The following is a 15,603-nucleotide window of genomic DNA, read 5'->3' on the forward strand; positions in this document are numbered from 1 at the left end:
TATATACATATATTTTCGTTCCCCTCTCTCCCCTCTCCCAGATCTCGCTCGCTCACTCGCCTCTCTCACTTTATACAATTGATCTTTTTGTATATGTATACCAAAGCAGATTATACAACTGCTTTCTTTTGTATATGTATAGAGAAATATACATATTTATGTTTGCTATGGAGCGCAATTATGCAAACTTTGCTATAACATACAAATATAAATTTTGTGTTTGCTATATGTGAAAGTTGCTCAGAAGAAACACCTATTTCACTCTTTGCATTACCAAACCTTTGTTCGTCTCTTTTACTTTTTAAAAATCATGAATTTTTATGTTTTAATGGGCCACACACGCATCCTTGCTAAATACACTTATTCCTTCGTAACTACGCAACCAACTAGGTCCACAAGGGACACTAAATTGCAATAGACAACACACATACATGTGGCATATGATAGTGGTGGAGCGAGAAATTTTACAGAGAGTGTCTAAAAGAAGTTTAAGAAAATAAAAATTATTGCTAATAAAATTCAAACACGTGAGCACCCTAAGCACTGACTCTTTCGAGACATCTAAAATCACTGGGCTACACACTTTGTTCTGTCAAGGATATCTAAAATATGTTATTTAATCCCTTCGTATATCATTTTACTTATATATATGATATTATTTTACGACGAAAGGTGACACCCTGACTATAACATAGCTATGCCCCTAGCCTATGGGTAAAAAGAAAAAATATAAACATAATTAGGTACTCCCTCTGTTCTATATTAAATGAATTTTAAGGTAAAAAAAAGAAGTGAATTTTTAAGATTTTTTTATTGTTCAAAATAATTGAATCGTTCAAAGATGGATGTTTGAAACTTTTTTTCATATTTGCCCTTTTATTTAGTGAAATATATTTTCAAGGAGATAAATTACATAATTATAAAGTTATATAAATAATTTTAAAAAAACAACAATGAAAAGTATAATTTAAATTATATCCTTAAATATTTTTCTTAATATATATGAATTGTCTTACAAATTCAATTAATATGCCATAGAGGAGTAACTTAATAATGAAGTAAACTTCTGGTCATGCACTTACAAAAGAAGTCATTGGATGCTTTTCGAAAAGGGAACGCTTTGTATTCGTCAAATTAAAGTTCCTTTTTGAAAATGAAAATATTAATTAATGGGGTCTTTTTGATAGATAAAGAGTTAAAGTTATTTATGTACTCCCATCCTTTCAACAATACTTAACACATTAATTATAATCATTTATCTATTATATTTTTGAAGATATTTATTTTATTTTTGGATGTTTAAAAATATTTATTCACTTAGTTTCTAATTTATTCTTATCATTAATTATAATTATTTATCTATTACATTTTTTAAGACATTATATTTATTATATTCAAATAGTGATTAGTAAAATTATCTTTCTATTTATAGTTTCTTAATAAGTGTGCAAAGTGAATAGTGGATAACTATTGTTGGATAGAGGAAGTATTAAATTTTTGCATAATATTGTCTCCATTTTAAAAAAAAAATGTATTCAACTATTAAATACTCCCTCCATTTATTTTTACTTGTCACTATTTGACTCGGCATACCCATTAAGATAACAATTACTCTCTCTCTCCCTAATTACTTGTTCACTTTTGAAATGACACATCTATTAAGAAAACAATGACTGACATAACGAGTTTATCATTTAACCTTATTAATTATGAAGTAAATTAATTAAACATTTAAGATTTTTAAGAAATTCTACCTTTTCCAAAATTAATTAATTGAGGGTATAATTAGTAAAAAAATAATTATTTTTTCTTGATTTGTCAAAATAAATATGTAAAAAAGAAAATTAAATAAGTAATTAAGGACAGAGGAATATTTTGCTTGTTATTCAATTACGAAACGATCGACCCATGGTGGACAAGTGAGACATGAAAACTGTTGGGTTCTGAAGGGTGATTACGGCGTCATGCGGAAGCTTACAATTTACAAATCATATAGTTGATAAATTAGATAACAAAACCTTATACTAAAAATCAAAATATTATTATATCAAAACTAATATAAAGAAAAAACATTGAAACTTTAGTGAGAATAAATCTCCCCATAAACAAGACTCTTAAACGACTACATTGCGGATGTTATTGTTATTGTGTTAGAAGAAACAAACCTATATTTATAGAGTCCTAAAACCTTTCCTACTAGAAAAGGAGTCCTAAAAGGAGAGAATAAACCAAATATAAAATAATATTATATTTTCTTTTCAAGAAAAGTAAAAACATTTATGGTAATGTTTTGTTTTTTCTTTAAGGAAAAATAAATCTTAAATTATGGTAAGAAAATCAGGGCAAAACCCTAACAAAAACAACATATTTATTTTTTCCTATATAAGGAGGCAAGAAGAAGTGCTCATAAATAAAACTCTTAGAGATATATTGTTAGAATATTAATACAGAATGAGTGGGGAAAACAACTATTCATCGTTAGTGAAGAAGAAGCAAGTTTTAGAAGAAGAAGAAGAGGTGAGTAGTACTAGTAGTAAGATAGCAACAGCAGTAGGTGTTGTTGCAGCAGGTGTTGCTTTTGCTGCATGGGGAATTTTTAAAATTATGGGGTCTGAAGAGGAAAACAACACAAAAATGATGAAAAAACCGGGCGCAGATGGTTACATGCAAAGGAACAAATTTGAAGAAAATCCTGCAACCTATTTCCGTGATCTTCGTGGCAAGAAATGATGAAATCTATCATTCTCGATCTATTTGTATAACAAATAACAAATATTATTCTATTTTCATTTCCTTCAAGATGTACTGCAGTCCTGTACCCATAAGTTCTTTTAAGTTTTGAATCAACTTTAAATAGTTGTTTCGTTGAAATGCCTTTGGAATTATTAGTAAGAAAGAAGTATGTGAAATATTAATTTCGTCTTGTAAATAAGATTGAGATTGCAAGTGACAAGTCTCTAAGACTCAATAATTTCGAATTGTAATTAATGCAAACTATAGTTATATTAGCTAATTAATTAAGGAGTATATGTTTATTTAATTGCGTAATATTTCCTTAAAAAAAAAATCATGATTGATATAGTGATTTTATCATTTTACTCTATTAATTATGAAGTGGATAAATTAAAAATTTAAAATTTTCAGAAAGTTTTATTTTTTTCAAAATTAATTAATTGAGGGTATAATAGGTAAAATTTTTTTTTTACTTTTTTGATTTGACAAAATTGACAAGTAAAAAGGACAAATAAAAAAGAAAAATTGGACAAATAATTAAGGATGGAGAGTATCTACTTTTCTACTCCCTCCATTTCATATTAATTGAATTGTTGAGACATTTTTTATTTTTCAAATTAATTTAATTGTTCAATTTTTTAAGACTATTTTTAGAAATTTTTTAATTTTACCCTTCATTAGTTAGTATTGGAATTAGTTATTAATTACTATTTAGTTGTTTTAATCATAATTTTGATAATAATTAATAAGGATAAAAATGGAAAGTTAAGCCTAATTTATGTTTTAATCTTCTTTTCTTAAAAGACGTGAAATATCTTAATAATTCAATTAATATAAAATGGAGGGAATAGTAATTATTGTTGATGGCTATGTGAGGAAGACATCATTTTAAAATCAACTTGATTTGATATCCTTTTTCTTTATTTTATCTGTCTTTTATTACAAAGATTATAATATAATAAAAGACATGATAGTTATATGGAATCAATAATGGTACAATTGTATAATATTGGATGCTTATGCGAGGGTAATCCTAGCTATTATAATATGAATTCAATTTAATCATTTGGTAAAGTGTATTAGCAAAAATAATGTATGCATTAATTATATGTATTAGTAATTCCTTGTTCGGTGCATATTTTCATGCTATGTATAACTAATGTTTGCATCAGTTATACACTTCATTGTGTATTGAGGAGTATATTACTAATACCATAGATTTCTAGGTATTAGTAATGCAAAGGATTTAATACATGCATTAATATGGTTAAAGATATAATTACCCTCAAAAGTACTTTTACATCTTTTCCATCATAATTGTGAAGGATACTTTTGTAAATAAATATTTTTGTACAATGCATATTATTTTTAATACACCAAACCAAACAATGCATAAAAAATAATTTATGCATAACTAATACAAATATAATTAATACATGTATTACTAATTCTTGCATTACTAATACACTCTATTGGATATTATTTTTATACACTCTACCAAACGATAATTGTATAATATTGGGTGCTTATGCAAAGGTAATCCTTGTTATTATAATATGAATTCAATAATTGTATAAATATTGGGTGTGCAAGGGTGGTCCTAGACTCCATGAATTCAATAACTGTATAATTCTTTTCAAGTTAGTTATTATTGTTTCTATTTTATGAGTTACATTCTTGTCTTGTCACATAAAATTATTGAAAAAATCATACATTTATTTTATAAACATTTTTTTATTGGTTAAACAGAACCAAAATTGATAAAAAATATCTGATTAATTTGATTATTGATTTAGCATATTTATAATAAAAAAAACCGAACTAACTTGCACCCCTACTGATATAAGCTTAATTCTAAATAAAGACAGAAAAATCTAATACACGAAACTAGCTAGAATTAATATTTATGTCATATATGAAATATGATTAGATACTTGAAAGTTGACAAGATAATAGGAAAATTAAAAAATTCGAATTAATATTTGTTACATGCGAAGGTTAACATGCATTCTTTCTTCTCGACACTTTCCTTATTAATTACTTTTTTCTTTTCCTTTTGTCGATTCCAAATTAGGGGTGTATAAAATCAAACCAAAAATTGAATCAAATCGCAAATCGAGTCAAATCGGAAAAAAAAAATCCGACTAGTGATTTGGTTTGACTTGATTTGGTATTGAAAAAAAAGACCCAACTATATTTGTGACACACCCCAAAACCGGATATGATGGCACGTGCCCAAACCCCACCGGACACGTCAGTCTAACACCCAAAAACCCGACGATACAGAATTAATAAAACAAGAATAAGATAGAAAGATAAGTGGAAGTCTTTAAATAAACTCAACATAACCCCATAATTGGTTGTCACATGTACAAACCTCTAATACGGAATCTGAATAAAATATACAAGTCTCATAGTAAAGTTCTAGAATAGAACAGAACAATAAATATAGATAACTTGAGGGCACGTCTGGAATGAACCGCTACCTCTCAAGTAAGTCTGGAAGCTCTAATCTGAAGATGAGTAATAAGCCGGATCTGATAGAGCTGTCAACCTACACAACTGTGTAGAAGCAAGGGTGAGTACCAAAAGCAACAAGTACTCGCAAGTAACACTAAACTAAGCTAAACTAGCAGCTACAAACAACTCCTTTCAATCCCAACCGAACCACCGAAACTTCATTCTAACAGCGAACCAACAACCTATACTACACAATTCATAATCAACAGATATATCCAACAGTGTCTCAACGTCAATCTCATATCCTCATGTAAGAGCAAATAGATCATATATCACATGAAGAGGGGCAAATGAGTAAAATCCATACACCACAGACAAAGATGAAGTCAAATGCAATAATGATGTCATGTAGTTGTAATGCATGTCTGTCCTAAGATACACATCTGTTGACACAATCAGACCGCGCTGAATACTCAAATCAAAACCCATGGGGCCCACACATGGACCATGTATCACCGCCGGAACCAGATCCCATCGGCATCCAAATCGCTAGCCGGAGCTAGTCCATCTCATATATCTCTAGCCGGAGCTAGTCTCAACTGTGTCTCATATCCATCCATCCTCATATCAGTGTCTCAGAACTCATGCAACAGATAGTTCACACATGGGATGAATAATGAATATGCACATGTCATCAATCACAATCATATCACGATCACATCATAATATTACACATCATTTGTCTGGGATGAATAATGAATATGCACATGTCATCAATCACAATCATATTACGATCACATCATAGTATTACACATCATCTGTTTCAACATCAATGTCTGTATCAATCATAGCCTACTCATGCTCTTCTATCCCCTCAATATCAGTTATCACATGACTTATTCAACAAATTCAAGTCACATATAACACATTTAGCTCGTTTTATTCCCCATCTTTCAATTACAACAATTTCAATCAACAAATAAAACTCATCCTCAATCCCCATTACTCCCCAACACAATTAGGAAAGTAGTCATGTGTAGTCTAAGAGTTTAACAAAGTTTAGAAGTCACTTGCCTCAAAACACTTCAACTAGTAACTCAAATTTGAGTTTTACCCTTCCGAGCACGCTCCAAATCACCACAATCCAATGAATTCCTTGCGAAAACCCACTTGAAATCACCTATTTTCGATCTCTCAAAGTCTAAAAATGGAGAAATGGGTATTTTTCAAGTTAGGGGAAAATGGCTACTGGTTTTGGCTTTAAAAAAGAAAGAAACAACTGATGTTGCAGCTTTAAAAAACCACAGCAGCTGAAACAACATATAACACCAAAGTTTAAGTCCCCGTTTGACCCTCGGGATTCGTTCGGAATCTCGTGCACACAAACTGAATATGTACCCCCACTAAATTCGACGTTCCGAACTCAATGGAACCGTCGGAATTTGAATTCGAGGCTCCTTGACCCGAAATTCAATAAGATGCCAAGAGACTAGTTTAACGCCAAAAAAATTCGAAACTCAAACGGAGCGTCTAAAAATTCAACCAAGACTCATTCTAGACTTAGAATCGCCTCCCGAAACCAACGGTACTCTCGGAATTTCAATCTGAGCCTCGGAACCTCATATGTTGACCAAAGTCAACTCTTTATCGAAATTTCACAACTTTAGCAACTTAGGACCTCAATTCTTCGTTTCAACTCCAAATTCAACTCCGTAACTTCACACAGACCTGTTTCGACATTCTAAAACTGCCGGAATCGACGGAAATCCGATCCGAGTCTCGAAACTCCAATGAATCGAAAAAACACTTTTTAACCAACTTTAACTCATAAAAAACTCAACTTCTCAAAAACTCAACTTTTTACCAACTTTTCCTCAAACCAACTTTACAACCACAAAACATGGGACTTGGGGCAACTACCGAAAGGGCAAAATAGCCATTTCCATGAAAAATCACCAAAATGACCTTTCGGGTCATTACAATTTGGGTTGGTTTGGTTTCAACTACAAAAAACTAACCCAAGACCAAACCAACCCGACATAATATTTAAAATTTTATTTTATACATAAAAATATTTACTTCGATATAATTTTTAAATATATCTTATACTCTTTCATAGTTTTTATCTTTTAATATATTATTTCAAGTTTGAAACTTAGAATTCTGAATGGTCCAATAAATATTATAGTCCACAGAGGTTGATAATTATAATAAAGACTAAATCAAAATCAAATTAATATTAATGCAAAAAGAAAATCAATTCAACACCAAGAATGATAATAATATTGAATATTTGTTCTTTAGTTTTACATTGGTTTAGACAATTAAAATATATAATATAGTTTTAATTTCCTTTAATATTTAGTCATGTAACTAATACTTATTAAACTTATTTTAGCATGATTAGTACTTTTAAATTATGATCATTTTCATTATGACTTGTTAATTTGTAATATTTATTTTACGCGATTTTCATTATTATTTTTTTTGTTGGATATTTTAGTGTCATTAATCATATCATATTTTGTGTTATTTTCTTAAGAAACACCTTTGATAGTTGTATTTTGGTAGGACTAAAGAAATAGTTGAAGTACAAGTAAATTATATGTTTGTATGAATACTTTATCGGAAAACCCCGAAAAAATCCGAAAATCCAAAAAACCCAAAAAAATTTGAAAAAACCCAAGGTTGAAAAACCCGAGTTTTATTGGTTTGGTTTGATTTGGTTTATAAATTTAAAAATCCGACACAAATAATTTGGTTTGATATTTGAAAAACCCGAACCAACCCAGCCATATACGCCCTTAACTGAAATGTAGTGATAGAATCAAATTTTGTTGATTTGATTTGAAACTAAAAACAAATCAAAGATGGAGAAAAATACTGATAAAATAATATCAAAGAATACTAATACTAATAATGAAGAAGAAAATAGCAAAGCCAAGGAAGTTGCTACTGAAAATGAAAGTGCTTCCACTTTATATACTTTTGAATTGTCTTGCTATTACTTTCTATGTCTTATTTTATATAACATCATTTAATTTGACATGATGTTTAAGAAGAAGAAAAATAACTATTCAAAAAATGTGTGATCTAAACCAATTTTTATATATTTGTATGGTTCATAAGAGTAAAAGAAAATTTTAAAGAAAAGGTTGTCATATAAAATGAAACTAAAACCTCACTAAATTAATAATCTCTCTAAAATAATATTTTTCTCCGGTCACAACTTAGGTCAATGGAAAAAAATCACCCATTTCGATAAGATAATATATTTTTAGAAGACCTCTATATATAAATATATGGTCCAATTAATATTATAAATTAACAATTCTTTAAAAGTACAATTATATCTAAGACAATTTAGTGAAATATAATTATATTGTTTTCTATTTTTGTTAAAATTTAAATTTAGTTGAAGCTCATCTCTAACTTTTCTTATTGTATCCAAAAGTTTCAGTGTTGTCTTTTCAAATTGCACCATAAATTTGTGAAGAGTTCTATATGTGATAAGTGATTCCTTACGCGTAACTGGTTGCAAAAGTACTGTATCATCTTCAACTTTATCATCAACATAGTTTTTTCCAATGGTATCCACAATTTATCCTGAGCTCTGGACTTGTGAACATGTGTCATTTTCACCCATCCAACAGATTATTAACGTTCATTTTATTGCGGTAACTGAGATCATTAATCATGACCTCAAGTTCATGAATGACATTTTCACAAGTGGGTTCATTCAAATTCTCTGTGATTTCATCTCTGATGAATTTTGCGGTGTCGAAACAATCTTTAAATTAATAAATACTAATTTATCGATTAAATAATACCTCTACGAAATAATAATATTTCATGGTCCCACCTATATTAGTTTAGTGAAGTTTTATTGTATATCCCAGGAAATGACTAATGCAATTCTAGGAAATTAAGGTGTATTTTTTTATAAACATAATTTTTTTTATAATTTGTGAAGACTATCAAAACTCTTATTGATATACATTTTAAGGTGTCACGTTAATAAATCACATATCTTTTTTTTTATTTAGATATAAATATTTACAATTTTATGATATACAAACTTTCAAACAAACATATTTTTTGAAAAATATCCACTACTCCACAATAATAGTAATAATCACTTATTCTTTAATAAATTCGTTCAACAATATAGTACATACAATAGCTTCACGTCGAGCATGAAGATTTTTGCTGTCCAAAATTAACTTAAATGAGGGGTCTTTTTTTGTAAAAAATAAGCTAACTGGTCATTAACGTTTTTAAAATATTAAAAATTGGAGTTTCAAATTTTATGGCCAAACACTCGTTTAGAGTAAATTATACTTATTTACTACTCTCTCCATTCCTTTTTAGTTATCACAATTTCCTTTTTTTAGAGTCAAATGATATGAGTATTAACTAACATTTTAAAATGTATTTTCTTTTTACTTATATATAATATTTTTTGTATAATTTTTGAATATCTAAATTTTTATTTTAAAATAACAAATTATGTAATTTAATTTAAATTTAAAATTAATCAAATAAACTTTCGAAAAGTATCGTAAAGTGTTCATGATGTATCCCCTAATAGCGTATGATATTTATGAATGCATTATTACTGGTATACTATTGATATTCCCCAATAGTACAATTAATTTAATTGCAGATTTCCAACGTATTTTTGCGTTTAAAATTGTTGAGTTCTCCAATGTAAAACTAACAATCAAAATGTACAAAAGTATATCCAAGTAAGTGCCTATATAATAACGATTGAATTCCCTTTTTTTTATAAAAAAAATAAAAATAAAATTGGTTAGCAAGAAATGTTGAATTCTACCATCATCATCATGGGTTCATGTGAAAGCATTCCGGTTGTTCGGGCATTATGATTATGATTATGCTGATGATTATGAATATGAATATGATTATGATGATGAAGTGCGTTGGGGGATATATCATATATGAATATGTCGTTCCGTTGAAAGTAAGATGGAAAAATCATATTTTCATATATCGACTTTTGTTTATGAATTGGTGTTAAATTATGTAATGGTTATTCCTACTAATTAGCTTTTTATTTAGCAATCTTGTTCGTGAATCTGTTTAGTGTCGTCAAATTATGACATTTCAAGATTTGAAGTTGAAATTTTGTTTGAAAAAATAATTTGAATGGAAAAGCTTGGCAAGAAATGAATTTATTTCTTTTTCTTATATTCATGCATGTTTTTAATTACTAGCTTGTGTTTTGTTAAAGAATGACAAAAGTCCCACATCGGTGGTTAATGAGATGGGTGGACTCCTTATAAGGCTTGGGCAATCCTCCTCCCTTTGAGCTAGCTTTTGGGGTGTGAGTTAGGCCTAAGACCTAATTTAACATGGTATCAGAGAAGGGCCCGTCTCATCCGATGTTGGGGCCCCCAAAATCAAAATTGTCCACGCACCAGATGCTAAGCACTGGGCGTGAGGTGGGGTGTTAAAGAATGACAAAAGTCCCACATCGGTGGTTAATGAGATGGGTGGACTCCTTATAAGGCTTGGGCAATCCTCCTCCCTTTGAGCTAGCTTTTGGAGTGTGAGTTAGGCCTAAGACCTAATCTAACATGTTTTACATAAATTTTCACCTTTTTTTTTTTTATATATATAATTATGTTGTTTCTAAATATTTTGTGGATATTACTAAGGTTACACTTATTTTGGGACGGATGGAGTAGCTGTATTTTAATCTCCAAATAGACCATTTTCAGTGAGTTTTTAAAATAAAAATAGGTGGATTTTTAGTTCTTTTACTCATAAATGGTGTTACAAGATCAGAAGAAGAAGTTTATAAAGTTGTTTAATTCAAGAGACATGTCAAATATATACATAGTTTTATTTGTTTGGTCAAATATAAGTACAATTATGCTTTATACATCTTAAATCTTGTGGAAAGTGATTTTAACATAAGTTGGTGAAGTTGTGAACATGTAACGTTGTAGAATCATCGAAAGACTAATTTTTGCTTTGATCATTGCAAAGTTCAAACCTAAACAAGTTTGAGGTCCATAGCCAAACGGCAAAAATGCTACTGGATTGTTGTTTGTAGCTTTAACAACCCCTTCAGCAAATCTATCCGGTTTGAAAACATGAACATGTTCTCCCCATATTTTATGATCATGTTGAACTGCTAATGGTGATATGTATATCAGCATTTTAGGTGGTAAAGTTAGCTCAACTTTCCTTTTGATGAATGGTACTGGAGGGTACAATCTTAGAGATTCATCAAGAATCATGTTCATCTACATTGATCAAAATATGTTGAAAAGTGTTATGTAATAAAATAAAAGTATTGACATTGATAATAAACAAATGCTAACAATTTTCAGTCTTGATAGGTATGAGCAATGACTAATGTTGCATTCTACATTGATCAAAGATTATTGAAAACTGTTACGTAATTGAATAGAAGTATCGAAACTGATAATAAACGATTGATAGATCCTTAATGCTTACAATTTTCAGACTTGATAGGCCATCTGCATTAGGAACTTTCTGGCCAAATGATTCAGCAACTTCTTTTCTTGCTTTTTCTTGCCACTCCTTGTTTGTAGCTAGCAAGAAGATTGTCCATCCGAGCAAAGAAGACGTTGTCTCCTGACCAGCATAATAAAAGTTCTTGCACTCATCAATTATATCGTCTATTGATATTCCGTTATTCTTGATAAGCTTCTAGCTAGGAGTTTTCCAAGGAAATCACTTCCAAAGTTATGCTCTTCACCAATCTTTTCCTCTTCTCTTTTCTTTATTATCCGAGTAATGCTGTCACGTATCGAGTTTCTCTGACTCTATTTTATCATCACACCTTTTCCAAATTTTACTACACAAAATGTAAACATTTAGAGCCCGTTTGGCTTAACTGAGCAAATGTATGAACGTCTCGTGGAGGAAGGGACTTACCTGATGCCCGGAAATCTAGTTTTGTGAGCATTTTTGGAAACTAGAAATTCTAACTTCATCAGCATTTGAAATATATATGTTCTGTCCTTCTAAGTAATTACTTCCAAAAGTAGTCTTGGAAATGATTTCTAATGTTAATAGCCTAAACTCTTCAAACACTTATAAATCTTCCAACGTTCGAGCTAATTGTCTCACAACTCATAATCATCACCGGAATCATACTCTGCAGTCACAAACGTTATTGAAAAAAAATTAGCACTAAAGGAAGTAGATCGAGGAACTTCCTTACCAAAATATTGTACAAGAATTTTACTTTTAGGCTTTCTCCATGAAAAACATGGTTGGCTAGTTTCCTCATTTTGGCCCATTTTCGCCTTTAGATGTCGGAAGCCCGTCTCCTAAAAGCTTCTTGGGAAAGCCTTCAAGATCCATTTTGGGATAATTGTTGTTTCTATTGCTCAGTATTTCTTTGAGAAGTTCTGGTTCAGTCACTACTAGCTAGGTCAGGTTGCACTCCATACCAGTAGAGAAAATTTACCCCTATAGTGAAGTGACATGAGAAACTGAGACAATACTAAGTAAAACAAGATAGTGTGTTATAATTAATCTTTTAAATTTACCATATAGTTTCTTCCAAGAAAATATATGAGGTAGAATTCTTGGAAATATGTCATGTGATAAGTGATCCATGGCGTCGTTTATGGAGTCTTTTTCCATTTCCACAATCTCTTTGAAGTTTCCATGTAGGAACTTGTAAGGAGGACCTTGTATACCTTGAGATTTCATCATATATTGTACATGAAATGGAGTCCAACATAGCTTCTTAACGATCCCAATTCAAGGATCACAAACAAAGAAATTAAAACTCACGAGAATCATCATCATCATGATGTTCACGGTTTTTTTTTAATCCAGATGTTGAATGAACTTGAGAGGTTATAGTTTTTCTAATGTACTCGTAACTTGAATATTGGCTTCATTAATAGCATTTCAAAACACCGGCCATTCTTGTTTTTGCTCTTGACAAAGACCTCGATGAATGTCAGACGGTGTGGACCATGAAAGTTTAGGTGTCCGCAACGACTACAAGGGATTATATCATGCCAAAATGCAGTACAATGATTCCAAATTATTAAAAAGAGATTGCAAGTGAGAAGTCACAATCTGTGTATTTTTTTTTCTCTTGGAATATTATCTAATTAATTTTCATATCTTAAGAATAACTAATTGGCCATGTGAGGAAGAAGACATCATTTTAATATCATTTTGATTTGATATCCTTTGCCTTTATTTTATCTGTCATTTGTTACAAGGATTATAATAAAAGCCATGATAATATGGAATCAACGATGTTACAATTGTATAATATTGTGTGCTTATGCAAGTGTGGTCATAACTATTATAATAGAAATCAATAATGGTACAATTGTATATTATTTGGTGCTTATGCAAGTAAATTTAACAATATGTTAATTTAACTTCTGAAATATGTCAATGAAGATATACATTGTGTCTGAACTTAATAACCTCTTTAGCATGAACAGAAGAAAATAACAAAGAGATCAACAGATGCAACAATGGTATTTAACAGTCATAATTTCTTAAAATTAATCGATCACTCTACTAAACGTAGTTTCTTTTTAGATACTTTGATCTATGTGAATGCTCAGAATTATAATCCCAATCACGTATAATGTATTTAGATCTTGATACACTATATCAGAAACAATCTCTCTACCTTCACAAGGTAGGGGTAAGGTCTGTGTACACATTATATAAGTAATTGAAATTAAGAAGAAAAATAATTACTCGTGAATTCAGAAGCTTTGTTTTTCATAACAACATATTTATTGTACATCATTTAGAGGCATTGGTATACCTAAATGGATTCAAGGACAACTTTAGCTCCATCTTTGGGAGTCAAAAGGAAAATATCAGATGGATAATGCACATAATTATGTGACAGAGTGAACTTATAACGCTGCAAAATCATCGACAAGGCAATCTTTGCTTCGTTGGTTGTGAAATTTTGACCAACACAAGTATGAGGTCCCAATCCTAAGGGAAAAAATGCTGCTGCATTGTTGTTAGTTGCTTTAGCTACCGCTTCTGCAAACCTCTCCGGTTTGAAGACGTGAACATCTTCACCCCATATTTGAGGATCATGGTGCAGTGCCAGAATTGACATGAAAATTGTCATGTTAGCTGGAAGAGTCATGCTCCCTAGTCTAACTTCTCTTTTAACCTTCCTTGTAACTGTAATAGCTGGAGGATACAATCTCATACATTCATTAAGTATCATGTTCATCTGCAACAAACGACAAAAGAATCTGTTGAAGATATAATTAACTAAAGTGTGATCTCTCTAACAATTCAAACTTTTAGACTATGTTGCTCGGACTCTCCAAACATATTGCCGCACTTGTGGTGTCGGATTCTCCAAAAATGCACTACTTTTGGAGTATCCAACACACACCCATCAACATTTTTGAAGAGTCCGAGCAACATAACTTTTAAATGAAACTGTCACACAATTCAATACAATATCAAAACAGGCAGAGTTCTTGTGTTTTGAGTCTAACCACCATTCATTGTTAAGAAGAACTTCCACGTGCATGGCCCATGATAAAGGAATAGGCCGGCTTAAGTAAATAAAAACGTACTCTCTCTAACAATGTAAGCAAAATTCAATTCTGAGAGTGTTGCTTATTGTTCTTAGTCTTGCAATTGCATCAGAAGTTGGTAATTCAAGGCCACAGAATGTAACCACTTCCTTTCTGGCTTTTTCTTGCCATACGGGGTGAAGTGCTAAGAGAAAAACTGACACACCCCAAAACCGGATGTGATGGCACGTGCCCAAACCCCACCGGACACGTCAGCCTAACACCCAAAAACCCGACGATACGAAATTAATAAAACAAGAATAAGATAGAAAGATAAGCGGAAGTCTTTAAATAAACTCAACATAACCCCATAATTGGTTGTCACATGTACAAACCTCTAATACGGAATCTGAATAAAATATACAAGTCTCATAGTAAAGTTCTAGAATAGAACAGAACAGTAAATATAGATAACTTGAGGGCACGTCTGGAATGAACCGCTACCTCTCAAGTAAGTCTGGAAGCTCTAATCTGAAGATGAGTAATAAGCCGGATCTGATAGAGCTGTCAACCTACACAACTGTGTAGAAGCAAGGGTGAGTACCAAAAGCAACAGGTACTCGCAAGTAACACTAAACTAAGCTAAACTAGCAGCTACAAACAACTCCTTTCAATCCCAACCGAACCACCGAAACTTCATTCTAACAGCGAACCAACAACCTATACTACACAATTCATAATCAGATACACATCTGTTGACATAATCAGACCGCGCTGAATACTCAAATCAGAACCCATGGGGGCCACACATGGACCATGTATCACCGCCGGAACCAGATCCCATCGGCATCCAAATCGCTAGCCGGAGCTAGTC

General features: G+C 31.0%; 1 pseudogene; it reads right to left on the reverse strand.

Moving 5' to 3' along the window:
- Positions 1-11,105: 11,105 nt before the first annotated feature.
- LOC102606172 (cytochrome P450 CYP749A22-like) lies at positions 11,106-12,303 on the reverse strand (annotated as a pseudogene).
- Between the last annotated feature and the right edge of the window lie 3,300 nt (positions 12,304-15,603).

Source organism: Solanum tuberosum, unplaced genomic scaffold (genome assembly GCF_000226075.1).
Source record: "Solanum tuberosum cultivar DM 1-3 516 R44 unplaced genomic scaffold, SolTub_3.0 scf00485, whole genome shotgun sequence".
Lineage (NCBI taxonomy): Eukaryota > Viridiplantae > Streptophyta > Magnoliopsida > Solanales > Solanaceae > Solanum > Solanum tuberosum.